Raw genomic sequence first — 15,220 nt, forward strand, 5'->3', positions numbered from 1 at the left:
GGGTCAGCAATTCAGGGATGGTTGAACTCTGTAGGTCTGCTGCAGGGTCTCTCTGCAGGTTGCAGAGACGTTGCAGTTAAGAAGTTAACTGACTGGAGGATCCACATCTAGAACGGCATTCTCACACGAGGCAGCCTCAGCTTCTTGATGGCTATTAGCAGGAGATCTTAGTTCCTAACCTCATGGATCTCTCTATAAAGTCCCTTGAATGTCCTAAAACATGTTCACAGGCTTTCTCCAAAGACAGATACAAGAGAGAGGGAAAACAAGGTGGAAGTTCCAGTGGCATTTTACGATGTATATTTGCTAGTTACACTCTACCATTCCTACCACATTCTGTTTGTTAGAAGCCAATCACTAAATGTAGCCTACACTAAGGAGAAGGGGAAATAGGCTCCACCAGAGAGGGAGGAGTAATACAGAAGTTTTGGACATGTATTCAAACCATCACAAGTTATTTTTTATTATTTCATAGAATTGGCCAAACTAATTCCCTTGTGCATTATTTCTACTCATTTTTTAAAACATGTCAAAGAATCTATTCTGATTTGAAGTTAAATTACCTCCAGGGATATTTATTTTATCTGGTAAAAAATCTTTCAGTGCTTCAAAAGGAGAAACTGTTGCACTGGTTAGTATCTTATCACCAAAGAAACACATTTCAACTATAAATGAAATATTTGTCCTTTCATTCAAACACTTGAATCATCCAGTAGAGAGATTAACAGACATCATTGCCTGGCTATCTCTATTGACATGGTAGAGGAAAGGGAGGAGATATTTTTGTAATTCAGGGCACTTTTCTGAGAGCACAAAAGCATTCTAGAGACACAAACTTCAATGCTTTCAATGATCAAATAGGTAATATAAATGATGAAGACTACAGAGTTGGTGTACATTCAAATTCAAATTAAAAAATAACAGCAACAACAATACCCAGGTTAGCCAAACAAGTCACCTCCAGTGCCCAGTTTGGTTCTCAGATGCTGGCTTGCTCTTCCTCCTGAGGTCTAGACTTGAGGTCAAGATCTGACTTGCTTTTCTTTGGAAATTCAGCTTCTGAATTCACTAGTTTTGGGGTCAAAAAAGATCTTGCCCTCTGTTTTACAACCAGGAAACTGACACAGGGCCCTTTCCTTATAAACAATACAGGTACAACTCATTTTAGACTGTTTTGCTTTACTGAGATTCACAGATACTGCATTTTTTACAAATTGAAGGTTTGAGACAACCCTGCCTTGAGCAAGTCTATCAGTACCATTTTTCCAAGAGTGTTATTTTTTCATTAAAGTACATACTTTTTTTTGGACATAATGCTGTTACATACTTAATAGACCATAATATGTTGTGAACATAAATTGTATACCCACTGGGAAACTGAAAAATGTGATTCCCTCTACTGCGGTGGTCTGGAATGGAACCAACAATATTCCTTAGGCATGCCTGTATTAAAAATTATATTTTACAAGGGCATATAAAAAAACAAGATAAAGAGAGACATTATTCAAAAGAAATTTTTATGGGACTAAAGTTTGGTCAAGGTAGCAGATATTTTGTTCAGCTTATTGGTTAGTTAGCACAAATGGTTCAGGGTTCAGCTAATCATTTATGATGCAAAGAATGGAAATTTGGAGGGTCTGTGTCATAGATAAACAAGGTAAGTCTTATTTAAGTCATTTGGGAAAGGATGATTCCTTGCAATAAACCAGTTACCATTCCCAGAACATGAAAGACTGGGAAGATTTCTGTAACTCTTACTGGTTTCCGTGATTATAAGGCTTGGAAAATTCAATGCTGTCAATGACTACGCTGGCAATAAAGACTATTACATTGATATTATATATTATCAACATTTTTTTTTCATTTTTTATTTCATTTACTCATTTATTTCATTTTTAATTTTTTTACTGAGGTCATTTTTTCCTAAAAGCTTTTTTTTTTTTTTTTCATTTTTCCTCTTCCCCCAATTTTCATTGGCTTTAAAAGTATCCAAGGCTCTGATGTGAAACCCAGAATGGTTGAGGGCCTTTACGACCACTGAGCTAGTTATGGCAGAGCTCAGACAAGAGGAACCAAGTCTAAGTTTCTTTTTCCATTTACATCTTTATGAAGCTTGAAGAAAGTTCTGTTCAACTGGTAGGATGAAGATTTGGGAATGGCAGTAGGGGTGGGAATGTTAATTTTGAAATAAAATTCTGCAGACCTAGAAGTTAAGGGTAGGTGATGGAAGTTCATAAAGAACTGGAGGCTGGGGTCACTTTAACAGGCAATTGTTAGATACATGTCATGGATCAACAGTATTTTATACGTATCCACTATATGTTTGGTGTCCTTCCTTCACAGACCTTACAGTCAAGCAGGTAGGCCAGTGCAACAAGTAATTGCAGGAAGTTGTGACAAGTGCTATAATAGGAAGTGAGGCAACTTGGGAGTGAAGAGCAGGAACACCAACCTGCTGGGGTAAGTGAGCTTCCAGATGAACCAAGACTTGGAGCTAACCTGGTGCAGAGGATGAAGATGAGAGGGGGTATCCTCCTCTGCAAGGTTTCACACAGGAAGATCCAGGGTATGAGAAGTCTGACTTCAGACCTCTAGGTCTCAGAGGACCTAGAACTTGTGCTCTGACTTGGGCCTGGCCAACTATCCTTAGTATTTGGGAAGCCAGGTAGGTACAAGTGAAAGGGAGTGATTAAAAATCTCACCCCATTAGGGATTTCCCTCCTGGTCTAGAGGTTAAGACTCCAAGCTTCCAATGTTGGTGGTTTGGGCTCTATCCCTGGGTGGGGAGCTAAAATCCCATATGCTTCCTGCCAAAACTCCAAAATCTAAAACAGAAGCAATATAATAAAAGCTTATTTTATTTAATGATCCATATCAAATAAATAAATAAAAATATATCTCCCCACCTACTTCTGGGAGTGTTAAAATCCAGGACTACGTTGCCCACAGGTTTGGAGTAAAAAGTAAAATGACCAAGAAACCTGAGAAAAACAAACTGTCCCTCCCATTTTTCTAAATTACCCAGTCAGTAGTCTGACTTGGCACACTCAAGAGCAGGTCAGGACTCCCGTTTCAAGGGTGAATTTTTCCACCCTTCCTAGCTCCCTGGACTCTCACTCTTCTCTGCTAGGTGGAGGGGAACTTCCTCCCTTCCATTAACAAAGGTCCCAGGGCTCCCAGTCTCTATCAGTGCCGGGGAGGGTCCATATCACCTGGCCTACCTTGACTTTGCTGACCTAACTCTTGACTCCCTCCAGCCTTGGAAGAACACCTCGACGCCCGCGGACCGGCCTGTTCCAGCCACCACCGCTCGTGAGAGATGGAGGGAGTGGCTGGACCACGCAGCGCCTGTGTCTAGAGGTAGCCCGAGTTCCGGCTGGAGTCGGGGGAGGGGAGAGGGACAAGGGGCAGGAGGAGAAGGCGTGGTTTCGGGTGGGGCGAGGTGTCAGGTTTGAGGGTGTGGCTGCTCCTGAAAGACCGCCCCTGTGTCCTGCTACCCCTCTGTCAAGCTGCGGGTCCGCTGCAGCTTCGCGGCACCCAGTCTGGGTTAAAGCAGCCGCCCCGGCCTCGGCTCGGGCTCCTCTGTCCCAGGCGGTGGCCCCGGACGGCCCCGGACTCGTGCTGCCCTTGACTTCCCGCTCTCAAGTCGAGGGTTTGGCTACCGAGGGGAGAGGAAGGAAGGTGAGCGCGTGTTGCAGTAGTTATAATCTCTTTTTCTGCTCCGAGTTCTTGCACGTGGAAAACTCCCTCTTCTACTTTCTCGTCCTGATGTCGCATCCGTAGTGACCGAAGACAGGCACCAGTCAAATCGGTCCTTTCGAGTGTGGTAGCGGGGGCTGGATGGCTTGGGGTAGGTGAGGTCTTGAGAGAGTCTCTTGGGACTCGGAAATCGGACGTCTCCGGGACTGGAGTTCTTGAATTCATTAAGCTGAGTCGAGTAGCTGGGGAAAAGATCCGGTGGACGCCGGCAGGAGAGGGTGTGACATCTTGGGACCTGTCGGGGCAGGGAATCTGGTGAAAACTTTCCTTGATGTGCACCTGCGGCTGCGCCAGCAATAAAGGTTGCGGACACAACACTATTATCACTTGTAAAGTTGGACGAGGGACAGGAAAATCCAGGGAGTGATGTCTGCATTGACGAAAAATCTGGCCAAGGTGAAGTACTAGCAGTCCTGCCTTGCGGACAGGTGCTTCCCTAACCCCCTCCTCATCCATTAGAACGTTTTTGTGTTCATTTCGAAAACTGTTAGGAAGACGCAATCAGAAGGTTGCTGCGAAACAACGTTAACTTTCTGTTCCTCCCCCTTGTAGTTTTATGCTAAAGGAGTTCAAGGTCATCTTTGAAAATTAGGTCACTTGTTTTGAATAGTTTTATCTGAAGAAAGGATTTGGAAACCTTGTCTCTTCCATCCCCTTTCCTACCCTCACCCCCACTTCTCCCGCCCCCCGGCAAACACTGGGTTAGTCTTCTCTTTCCTGAATTCTCACCTTTTAAAGATCAGGGAAGAAGAAAGCAGCTTCTTTTGGCATGCAATTATTTGTGGTTAATCCGGTCTTGTGACTTTTGTTCCTTACCTCTCCTTTAGCTCCTTCAATATTACTGTGTACCCATAGTGTTTTCTGTAAAGAATGCAAAGGGTAAGAGGAGAAAGGGAAACTTTGTCCATGAAAAGCTCTAGTAAACATGATTATTATTTTTTAAACCACAAAAATTGGGGCTGTATTGAGTTCTAATATCCTCACCACTTTGGGGGAAGATATTTGTAAATTATAATTATTTTATCAATAAAATATCAATTTAAAGTATAAGCCTCTCTCTGTGTGTGATATCTTGCATTAACAGGTCTATCCAATGAAGTTAATGCTTTAGAAATCTAAGGTTCTAGTTTACAGAGGCCAACTGGAATAGAAGTATATATGTTATTAAATAACTGTGCAACCTTGAGAATAGTGGTATTAGGAATATTTCAAAGTTTAAAGATTGCTTCATTCAAATATATCTGTGACTTGACAATTATTTTTTCTGTTATTTAATAGTGGTACAATATGCAGCATCTCTTATTAAGAATTCTGTCAGACATTTCTCTGGAAGCTCTGCTCTGAATGTAGTTATTTTTCCCCTAGTCTAACCCTTTTAGATTAAATTATGTTCTGAGTTAGAGGCAAGGCAATGAGGTAGGGATAAAGACTGAAAGAATATGTGTAAGTTCTCTTACTAGACCGTCTCTGAACACCTGGCAAGTCCCCAGCTTTACTCTGGGGTACCAACAAGTCCTTTGCTGCTGCTGCTGCTGCTAAGTCGCTTCAGTCGTGTCCGACTCTGTGCGACCCCATAGATGGCAGCCCATGAGGCTCCCCCGTCCCTGGGATTCTCCAGGCAAGAACACTGGAGTGGGTTGCCATTGCCTTCTCCAATGCAGGAAAGTGAAAAGTGAAAGTGAAGTCGCTGAGTCTTGTCCGACTCTTAGTGACCCCATGAACTGCGGCCCACTAGTCTCCTCCATCCATGGTATTTTCCAGGCAAGAGTACTGGAGTGGGGTGCCATTGCCTTCTCCGAACAAGTCCTTTAACTTACTTTAATTCATTTTTGTGTTCAAAGTAAGGAAACTGTATTGATCTTAAAGGACATTTGGATCTTTTTGAATTATTTTATAAAAGGTACCGTCTCATTTCTAGAGCTTCTAGAGCTAGATATCACTGTTCTAGACCAACATCTCATCTAGAGTTTGCTCTCATTTCCAAAGGGCTTTCTAACATGTCGGGCAGTGCCCCTGCCCCACCTAAGCAATGCAGTGCAGTGGCTAAGGGTGTGAGTTTTGGAGACTCCTGAATCTATCTTGGTTTTCTAGCCCTTCCTTTTTTTGCTTTTAACAAAATGAAATTTCATCTGGAAAAAGTAAAATCCTATGTATGAGTGTATAAAAACTAAGCAAGTACAGGATGAGGGAATTGTCATTAATTGAATCATTCAATCTCTTGGTGAATTGACTGTGTTTCCTCCTAGTGAGGGGTGAGTTCCGGGCCCAGAAAGCTGATAAGATTTTAGGTTGCTTAAATAGTAATTACAGACAAGTTCATAGCCAAAGATATCTTTCTACATCTCCCTTTCTCTCCTTGTGCAGACCTCAGAGTTAACATTCAAGCTGACTTGTCTGGGAGAAGAAAAAGGAGGTGGCTTTTAAAGCCATACTACATTCACTCATAATGAATACATTTATTTTTTGACATTCCCCTCAACATTTTTTTTACATTTTGTTATATATAAAACTACCTACAAGCAAAATGCAAAGGAAAAAGAACAGTTTCCTGCCCTTTAAACATTCATGGTAGGGTTCAAGTAACTGGCACAGGAAGAATTAGAGCAGAGCAATCAGAGCTCCCTAAAGGTAGAAAAGGAAGTGCTGGGAGTTGAGGAGTGCAATGTATCACCCAGTAGAGGCTCAAAGGAGTTACAATTTAGTTTCAGTTTTGAAGGCTCCATTTTTATAGGAGTTTGCCAGGAGGAAATGCTGAGGAAGAGCATTCCAGGCCAAAGGAAACTTGTGTGTGAAGGTCTCATAGGGTGAGAGAACATGACAAATACAAATCTTCACACATATTGTTTCATCCTTTACTGGCTACAGGATGTTGGCAAATTATTTTGCTTCTATGAGCTTTGGTTTCCTCAGATGTAAAATGAGTGTTGTGTATTATTTTACATTCTTGTTATTTAGTCACTAAGTCATGTCTGACTATTTTGTAACCCCCATGGACTGAAGCCCACCAGGGTCCTCTGTCAATGGCATTTCCCAGGCAGGAATATTAGAGTGGGTTGCCATTTCCTTTTCCAGGGTACCTTCCCAACCCAGGGATCAAACCCATGTCCCCTGCATTAGCAGGCAGATTCTTTACCACTGAGCCAAAAGGGAAGTCCATTATTTTACATTATTAGGTCCTTATTTGATTTTCAAGTCTCTCCCATAAGAGTGTGTACATCACAACTTTGTTGGAAGACTTAGTTGCCTAGAAAACACAAGACTATATGATGCACAGGTGACAATCAACTAATTTGGTTCCCTTCACTCATCTTAGTCTCTTGATGAGAGAAAAATACAACAGAAATCCAGCCTTGTGTATCGATGGGACTTCATGTTTTCAAGTATATCATAAAAAGCAGACCAGTCTTATTGTTCAGAATGACGTATGAAGTTTTTTATAGTTTCACCTCTATTATCCCTATTTCCCAACCACTAAATGTTTACTTTGAACATCCACCTGTTTTAAGACCAGGCTCTGTTAAAGGAGTTCCACCACACCAGGAATTCTTTGATGGACAAAGGTTAGCATTCTTGTGTTTACATGATAGGATCTCAGACCATTTTAGGCCCTGCTTCCTGCTCCAGTTCTTGTTTTCATTCTGAGCAGTTGAAGTGAGTCTTAGAAAAACATTTTTAGGGGATGGGATCTGGATAATGTGTTAGTTCTTTCGGAATACGAAAATGCAACTTGAACATTTTGGGAGGAATTTGTTAAAGGACTGTACCCTCTTATGATTTTTCTCTGGTAGCATTAGCTCTTAAAATTCTTAGAAATGTGGAAGGCTTTGCCTCAAAATTCTAACTTAATCATCTTGAATTATTCCTTCTTGCAAACAATGTACATATTTTCTCAATGATTGAATACTTAGAGTTTTCCTGTTAAGGCCCTTTCCCCACATGGATTTCCAAGGAAAGACCTCAGGTAGTTTTTTTTACAAAGTCCTACAGAACAGGGAATATTTCTTTCTCTGTGTCATTTAGATGGCAGTAGATAGAAAAAGACTTTAACTACTTTAAACTATAGTCACTGCAGAGAAAAATAGTAGGTTAGGGACCAGACGAGGACTTTTTGCTGTGGAAGGCCCAAATTAGGCCGGCTAGGTCTTGATGTTCTCAGGTGGTCATGCAGATCAGGCCCCAAGCAAGAAGTTTTGAGGGATTTATTCTTTTTGGTCTTTTATTCAGTGAATATGTCTTTAATTTTATCAATAATTTGTATATTCCATTAATTGTGTGGTAGAGGGGCAATGATGAGATTGATTTAAGTTCCTTTGCCTCAAATGTGCTTAAGAATATCTTTGGAGAACTGGTTAAAATTTAGATTTCCAGCCTCAAGTTCAGATTCTCTCAGCCTCAAGTGGTGACCAGAGTCAGGCACACAGTAGGTACTTTGATACATGTTTTTGTTAAGTGAATTAACTGCCACTTTAAAAATCATTGTTAAAAGAGAATTCATTTCCTATAATATGTTTACATAATTTTCTCCTTTTTTTAAGTGTGAAAAACTCCATACTTGTCCTATGTTTCCTTGTTAGAAAGAAAACGTATTCAATTGCAACCATTATTTAGAAATTGAAAATAAAAATAAATTTTAATAACATTTTAACTTTTTAATTAAGAGAAACAGTGACTGTGATTCTTAATATCCCATTATGCTGCGTGGGCACAGACATTTATTTTGCTCTTCCTGAGGCACTAGCAGGTGAGAATTAGAAGCATTTTCTTCATGTGTATTTTTATTTCCTATTGAGCAAACTATACAAACAGGAAGAGCTTATTTATTATTATTATTATTTCAGTGATAACACAGAGATAAACTAAGTCAGAGCAACTCTCTTGAATAGCTAATGTCTGCCGCCTGGAGAAAGAGAAAATTCTTTTCTGCCCTCCATGTTGATGTGTATAGAACATGTGTTCTGAGTAGCTGCTATTTTCACTGACTCTTTTTCCAGTTGAAGTGCAACATAAACTATTTTAATTAATATTGTGTCACCAAAAGGGATTGAAATAGCCAATTGAATTCTACCAAGATAGAGTCTTTTGATGAAAACATATCTTTATTGATTGTGGGTGAAGAAAATCATTCTTAAAATGAAATCCAGAGAAAAATCATATCCCTCAGAGAAAATTTCTGAGTGGCAGGCCAAGATTAACATCATAAAATTGAATTTGTGCTGCAAGCCTTTGATGTAATCAGCAGCTGGGAGATGGTGTTGCCCTTGCTGTGCTCCCTCTGATTGTGGTGAATTATTGTGTGGAATGAAATAAGTGTTTCTTGTGTCCCTCCTCCAAGAAATACAAACAAGGTATTACTAGGTAGTTTCTTGCTAGTTAAAATGGGTTGGATCGATTCCAGGCCTCTCAGGCTTTCATATTCCTGTGAACTATGGGTGTTGGGCATTTATTTATGCCCAAGGGACAGAATTTCTTGATATCACCTGACAGTCTTTGGTCAGTAGAAACCCAACAGAGAAGTGACAAGAGGGATCCTCCTTGCCAGGGACATATTTTTTTAAATAAGCAGAAGCCAGGATATGTTAGAAAGTGCTATATTTGCCTGGTTTCTATTGACCTGTAGCCAGCCAACCCCTTCCCCGTCTCCCTCAGCCACCTCTTGTGACATCCACTGCCCTGAAATCATTGCAGTGTAGAAATCTCACTTTGTACTAGCAATCTTGTTCCATGACACCAGTGTTACACTAGACTTTTTGCTGTTTTTTTTGTATTAAGTCCTAATGCCTAGAAAACACTCTTGTCCATGCATGCCCCTTTCACACATGTAATGGATAGCTTTTGTAGATTAAGTAGAGACAATCTATTTGCACATTTACCCTCAGATTAAAGAGTGACGTGGCACCTTAATCACCCCTGTGGTTAGACCTAAGTTGTTTTTGATTTGTTTAGTGTTTAAGTGGTGGGCTGACTTACCTGTAAACAAGGCAGCGGCGTCATCGTTGGGTATGCTTACTCTCAAGTATTTTGAGAAGTGGGATTGTGCTGGGGACTTTCCCGTGCACTATCTCATTTAATCTACACACCCACCATTAGTCGGTAAATAAGTCTAACTCCCTTGGCTAGGATTATATCCCTAGATCTGTCTGACTTCAAGGATCATCCCACATCTCAAATGCTTGAGAGTAAGAGTTCCCAGTGATGACACCACTACCTTGTTTGCAGATGAGTCAGTCCTGGAAAGGGTAATTAAGGCAAGAGATGGGGTGTGATCTGGCTGGAGGAGCCAGGAGAGGGGAAAATGGTGAAAAGAGGTGAGATAGGAGAATATAAAAAGAGAGGTAGGATTTGTCTGCTTCTGACAGAAAATCCACAAAGGTGAGAAGAATAGCTTCAAAGGACTCACTTTTGTGTCTTGAATTAATGCTGAAATGAGCTGGAAGTCCCAGAAAATATCTTTTTAAAGAACTGACTACTCCAGTAATGCTAAGCTTCCTTTGGATTATGACCCTCAAGTAGTGGCCCTCCTCCACCACTCTCTATAAACCACTATGGTATTCTCTCTCTATAAGCCTCTGGATATATCTGTTTTGGCTACACTTCTGCTAGGATTCTGGAATGTCAGAAAAGTGAAAGTTGCTCAGTCCTGTCGACTCTTTGTGACCCCATGGACTGTATAGCCTGCCAGGTTTCGGTATCCATGGAATTCTCCAGGCAAGAATACTGGAGTGGGTATTCTTGGGCTTCCCTTGTGGCTCAGCTGGTAAAGAATCTGCCTGCAATGTGGGAGACCTGGGTTTGATCCCTGGGTTGGGAAGATCCCCTGGAGAAGGGAAAGGCCACTCACTTCAGTATTCTGGCCTAGAGAATCCCATGGACTGTATAGGCCATGGGGTTGCAAAGAGTCGGACACAACTGAGAGACTTTCACTTTTATAGATACCTGTTGAATTAATAAATGAATATATTCTTTCTTCAAGGAACCTGTAATGTGGGTATAGAGGAGATGTATTACACAAAAGAAGTAGAGAACAGAATTTGGTATATGACCAATTGTGTGATTCAGACTAAAATTTAAGTATATATCTCCAGAACTGATCTACACATTATTAAGATTTATGTTCTTACTAGAAAGAAACAAAATGTGTCAGATAGTATATTAGTTTGCTAGGGCTGCCGCAACAAGCAGTATGAACTAAGTGCCTTAAATGGCAGAACTGTATCATCTTACAGTTCCAGAGGTTCGGAGTCTGAAACCGAGGTGTCAGCAGGGTTGTTCCTTCTGTGGACTGTGAGAGAGAATCTGCGCCATGCTTCTCTTCTAGCTTCTGGTGGTTTGCTGACAATCTTTGGCATTCCTTCTCTTATAGGAATGTCACCCCATCTCTGACTTCATCTTCACGTGTCTCTCTCCTGGGTGCATCTTTCTCCAAATTTCCCTGTTTTATAAGGATGCCAGTCATATTGGATTTGGGATCTAACCTAATCCAGTATGACCTTATCATCACTTAATTAATCATATCTGCAATGACCCTATTCCAAGTAATGTCACATTCTGAGGTTTGGGGTGAGTTTGGCTTAATTCCTAATACATGGAAAGAGGGTAGATTTTCTTCTACTTTGCCAGTTTGGTACCATTAAAGTTTTATTTTAGTCTCCTCTGCTTAATTCACTTAATAGATGAGATCTATTGTAAATTATGAATAATAAAATGAAGGATTATAAATGAGTTTTTTGTTTTGCTGTTTACTTAACAGGATTTATACACAGATATTGAGATTTAAAAAGCCGTCTGATAAGAGTGGCTAACATTTATTGAATGTTCACTATCTAGTGATTTTCATGGATTTTCCCACTTAACTTTTACATCTATTAGATAGATATTACTAGATAGATACTAGATATTATTATTTATAGATTAGATATTAGATAGATATTATTATTTATTAGATAGATATTATTATTTATCCACATTTTATTGATGGGACTCCAATACACAGTTGTAAAGTAACCCACCCTAGGCCATGTAGTATTAGAGTTGGCATTGGAATCCAAGCTCACTAACTCTGGGGCCTCACCACTGAGTACATGCTGTCCCCTTAATCTTATTACAGCCAGGTAAGGTAGACAACATTATCATTTTATGGTTGAGGAAAATAAAGCTTAAAGTAACTAGAGACTTCCCTGGGTCACAAAACCAGCATGTGTATAATATTGATTTTAGATATTAACCTCCATGGGGAAATCCTTTCTACCTTAGATTTCAAGTTCCACTTGTGTTTCCTCTGCAAACATTCTTGCATTTACCTTACAAGGCACTCATGACATGGTTGGTGACACAGGACGTCCTTGTGTCCTCAGATACTTGTGACTCCTTGAGGTTTGTAGATTCTTGTCTACATTCCTAGAATCTTGCATAGTCTCTAACACACAATGGACAATAAATATTTTTAAACCAAATACATATAAGTGCGGAGAAGGCAATGGCAACCCACTCCAGTACTCTTGCCTAGAAAATCCCATGGACGGAGGAGCCTGGTAGGCTGCAGTCCATGGGGTCGCTAAGAGTCAGGCACAACTGAGCAACTTCACTTTTACTTTTCACTTTCATGCATTGGAGAAGGAAATGGCAACCCACTCCAGTGTTCTTGCCTGGAGAATCCCAGGGACAGAGGAGCCTAGTGGGCTGCCGTCTATGGGGTCGTACAGAGTCAAACATGACTGAAGTGACTTAGCAGCAGCATATAAGTAAAGGCAAAGGAGCCAAAGAAAAGGGAGACCACCTGAAAACAAGAAATAAGGGTTAATAGAAGGAGTAACTGAGGTGACAGAAGATGAAATTTGGGGTAATGATAAAGATGTGATCATAGGATATTACTACGACTATCTTAGAGAAATAAGCTAAACATGAGGAAAAGATATGGTTTGTTGAAGTGATGAGAGGAAGCTCTTTTCTTATTGGAAGGTGGCATCATCAACTAAGAGTATTGGCGTGTAACGAGTTACCTGGGTTGCAATGAGATTTATGAGTGGGCAGAGGAAGAGATTTCACTTGGGACTCAATTAGAGACATGTTTCTCAGTATAAGTTTACGTAATACACAGTAAACATTGATGTTAATAAACAAGTATTTATTTTAATGTACATTTCGAAAAAAATCTAAGCAGCATGTTAAATCCCATCATTTTATATAGTTATTAATGATTAAGATAATTTTAAAGGAGATAGTTATATAACAATTTATCCTTAAGTAAGTTAATTTAGTACTTAAAAATAAGTGAATTAAAGAAATAGGTAATTTTAGATTACACTTGGATATGGGAAAAAAAAATATGGCTCAAGATTGGAAAGAGGTTTTCAGAGTTTATACACATTAAAACAATTATTTTGTCTAATAACAGGAATACTTAGTTAAAGCTAGCCATAAAATGTGTACTTGGATGTGTTCAGTCATGTCTGACTCTTTGCAACTTCATAGACTATATAGCCTGCCAGGCTCCTTTGTCCATGGGATTTCCCAGGCAAGAATACTGGAGTGTGTTGTCATTTCCTTCTCCAGGAGATCTTTCTGACCCAGGGATCTAAACCTGCGTTTTCTGCATTGGCAGGTGGGTTCTTTACCACTGAGCCACCTGGGAAGCCCTAATCGTAAAATGACTCGGTTGTAAATACTTCAAGGTTAGGGATTGTGTTTTTCTGGTTTTTGGTTTTTTTGTTTGTTTGGTTTTTTTTGTTTTTTTTTTTTCTCTACAGATCAATCCACCACCTTAAATACATTTGGTTCTCATTAAATATTTTTTGAATTTATTGAAGAGTAGACTAGAACAGTGATACTTTTTGCTTATGTTAGATACCTCTTTGTTGCTGTTCAGTCACTAAGTCATGTCTGACTCTTGGCGTCCCCATGGACTGTAGCACACCAGGCTCCTCTCTCCTCTGAAATCTCCCGGAGTATGCTCATAACCATGCCCATTGAGTTGGTGATGATATTTAACCATCTCATCCTCTGCTGCTCCCTTTTCCTCATGCTCTCAATCTTTCGGCGCTTCAGCTTTAGCATCAGTCCTTCCAATGAATATTCAGGGTTGATTTCCTTTAGGATTGACTAGTTTAATCTCCTTGTTGTCCAAGGGATTCTCAAGAGTCTTATCTAGCACCACAATTCAAAAGCATAGAAATATCTAGGTTAAAACAAAACAAAACAATAATTTGGACTGTAAATATTCAGAGTTAAATGTGGCATAAATTAAAAAGAAAAAAAATTCACTTAAAGTCTAAAGATAAGGTTTTGGACAAGCGGATTTGAGTTTCATGAAGTTCTTCACTGACTGAATATAAATAAAAGTAAAGGAGCTCTATTTCCTTATGGAGAGAAAATCATAATTCTAAAAGATACATACATCCCAATGTTCATAGCAGCATTATTTACAGTAACCAGGACTGTGCTAAATTGCTTTAGTCACGTCCGACTCTTTGAGACCCAGTGACTGTAGCTCACCAGGCTGCTTTGTCCATGGGGATTCTCCAGGCAAGAATACTAGAGTGGGTTGCCATACCAAGGGGATCTTCCCCACCCAGGGGTCAAACCTGCATCTCTTATGTCTCCTGCATTGGCAGGTGGGTTCTTTACCACTAGTGACACCACATGGAGGCAATTTAAATGTCCATCGACAGGTGAATGGATAAAGAAGGTGTGGTACATTCACATGATGGACTCTTATTCAGCCATTAGAAAGAATGAAATAAACATAGATGGGGACCTAGAGATTATCATACTAAGTGATAATATCAGACAGAAAAGGACAAATATATGATATCACTTACACGTGGAATCTAATACAGATGGACTTATTTACAAAACAGAAACAGACTCACAGACATAGATATCAAATTCATGGTTATCAAATGGGAAAGATGGGGGTAAATTAGGCATTTGGGAATAATGCATGCATACTACTATATATAAAATAAATAATCAACAAGGACCTACTGTATAGCACAGGAAAGTATTAATATACTTAATATTTTGTAATAACCTATACAGGAAAATAATCTAAAAAGCATATATACATATATTCTTTTATATACATATATAGGTGTGTGTATATATATATATATATAAAATCAGATTGCATGGTGCATATGTTCAGTTGTGTTCCTGCTGTTTGCACCCCCATGGACTGTAGCCTGCCAGGCTCCTTTGTTCATGGAATTTTTCAGGCAAGAATACTGGAATATTGGAGTGGGTTGCCATTTCCTGTTCTAGGGGATCTTTCTGACGCAGGGCTAGAACCCACATCTCTTGCATCTCCTGCATTGGAAGGTTGATTCTTTATCATTGTACCACCTGGGAAGTCCCATACTCAGATTATATATATATATATATATATATATATATGTAAATTCAGTTATACACACATACACACACAAATGAATCACTTGCTGTTGCTGTACATCTGAAACTAACACAA

General features: G+C 39.8%; 1 protein-coding gene across 1 annotated transcript in view; it reads left to right on the forward strand.

Annotated features, from left to right (window-relative positions):
* The first annotated feature begins 3,550 nt into the window (after positions 1-3,550).
* Positions 3,551-15,220, forward strand: part of WDR72 (WD repeat domain 72) — a 229,246-nt gene continuing 217,576 nt past the window's right edge. The window contains exon 1 of the mRNA XM_055537915.1: positions 3,551-3,681. The gene's annotated coding sequence lies outside the window, so the exon portion shown is untranslated. The remainder of the gene's footprint in view (positions 3,682-15,220) is intronic.

This window comes from Bubalus kerabau, chromosome 10 (assembly GCF_029407905.1).
Source record: "Bubalus kerabau isolate K-KA32 ecotype Philippines breed swamp buffalo chromosome 10, PCC_UOA_SB_1v2, whole genome shotgun sequence".
Lineage (NCBI taxonomy): Eukaryota > Metazoa > Chordata > Mammalia > Artiodactyla > Bovidae > Bubalus > Bubalus kerabau.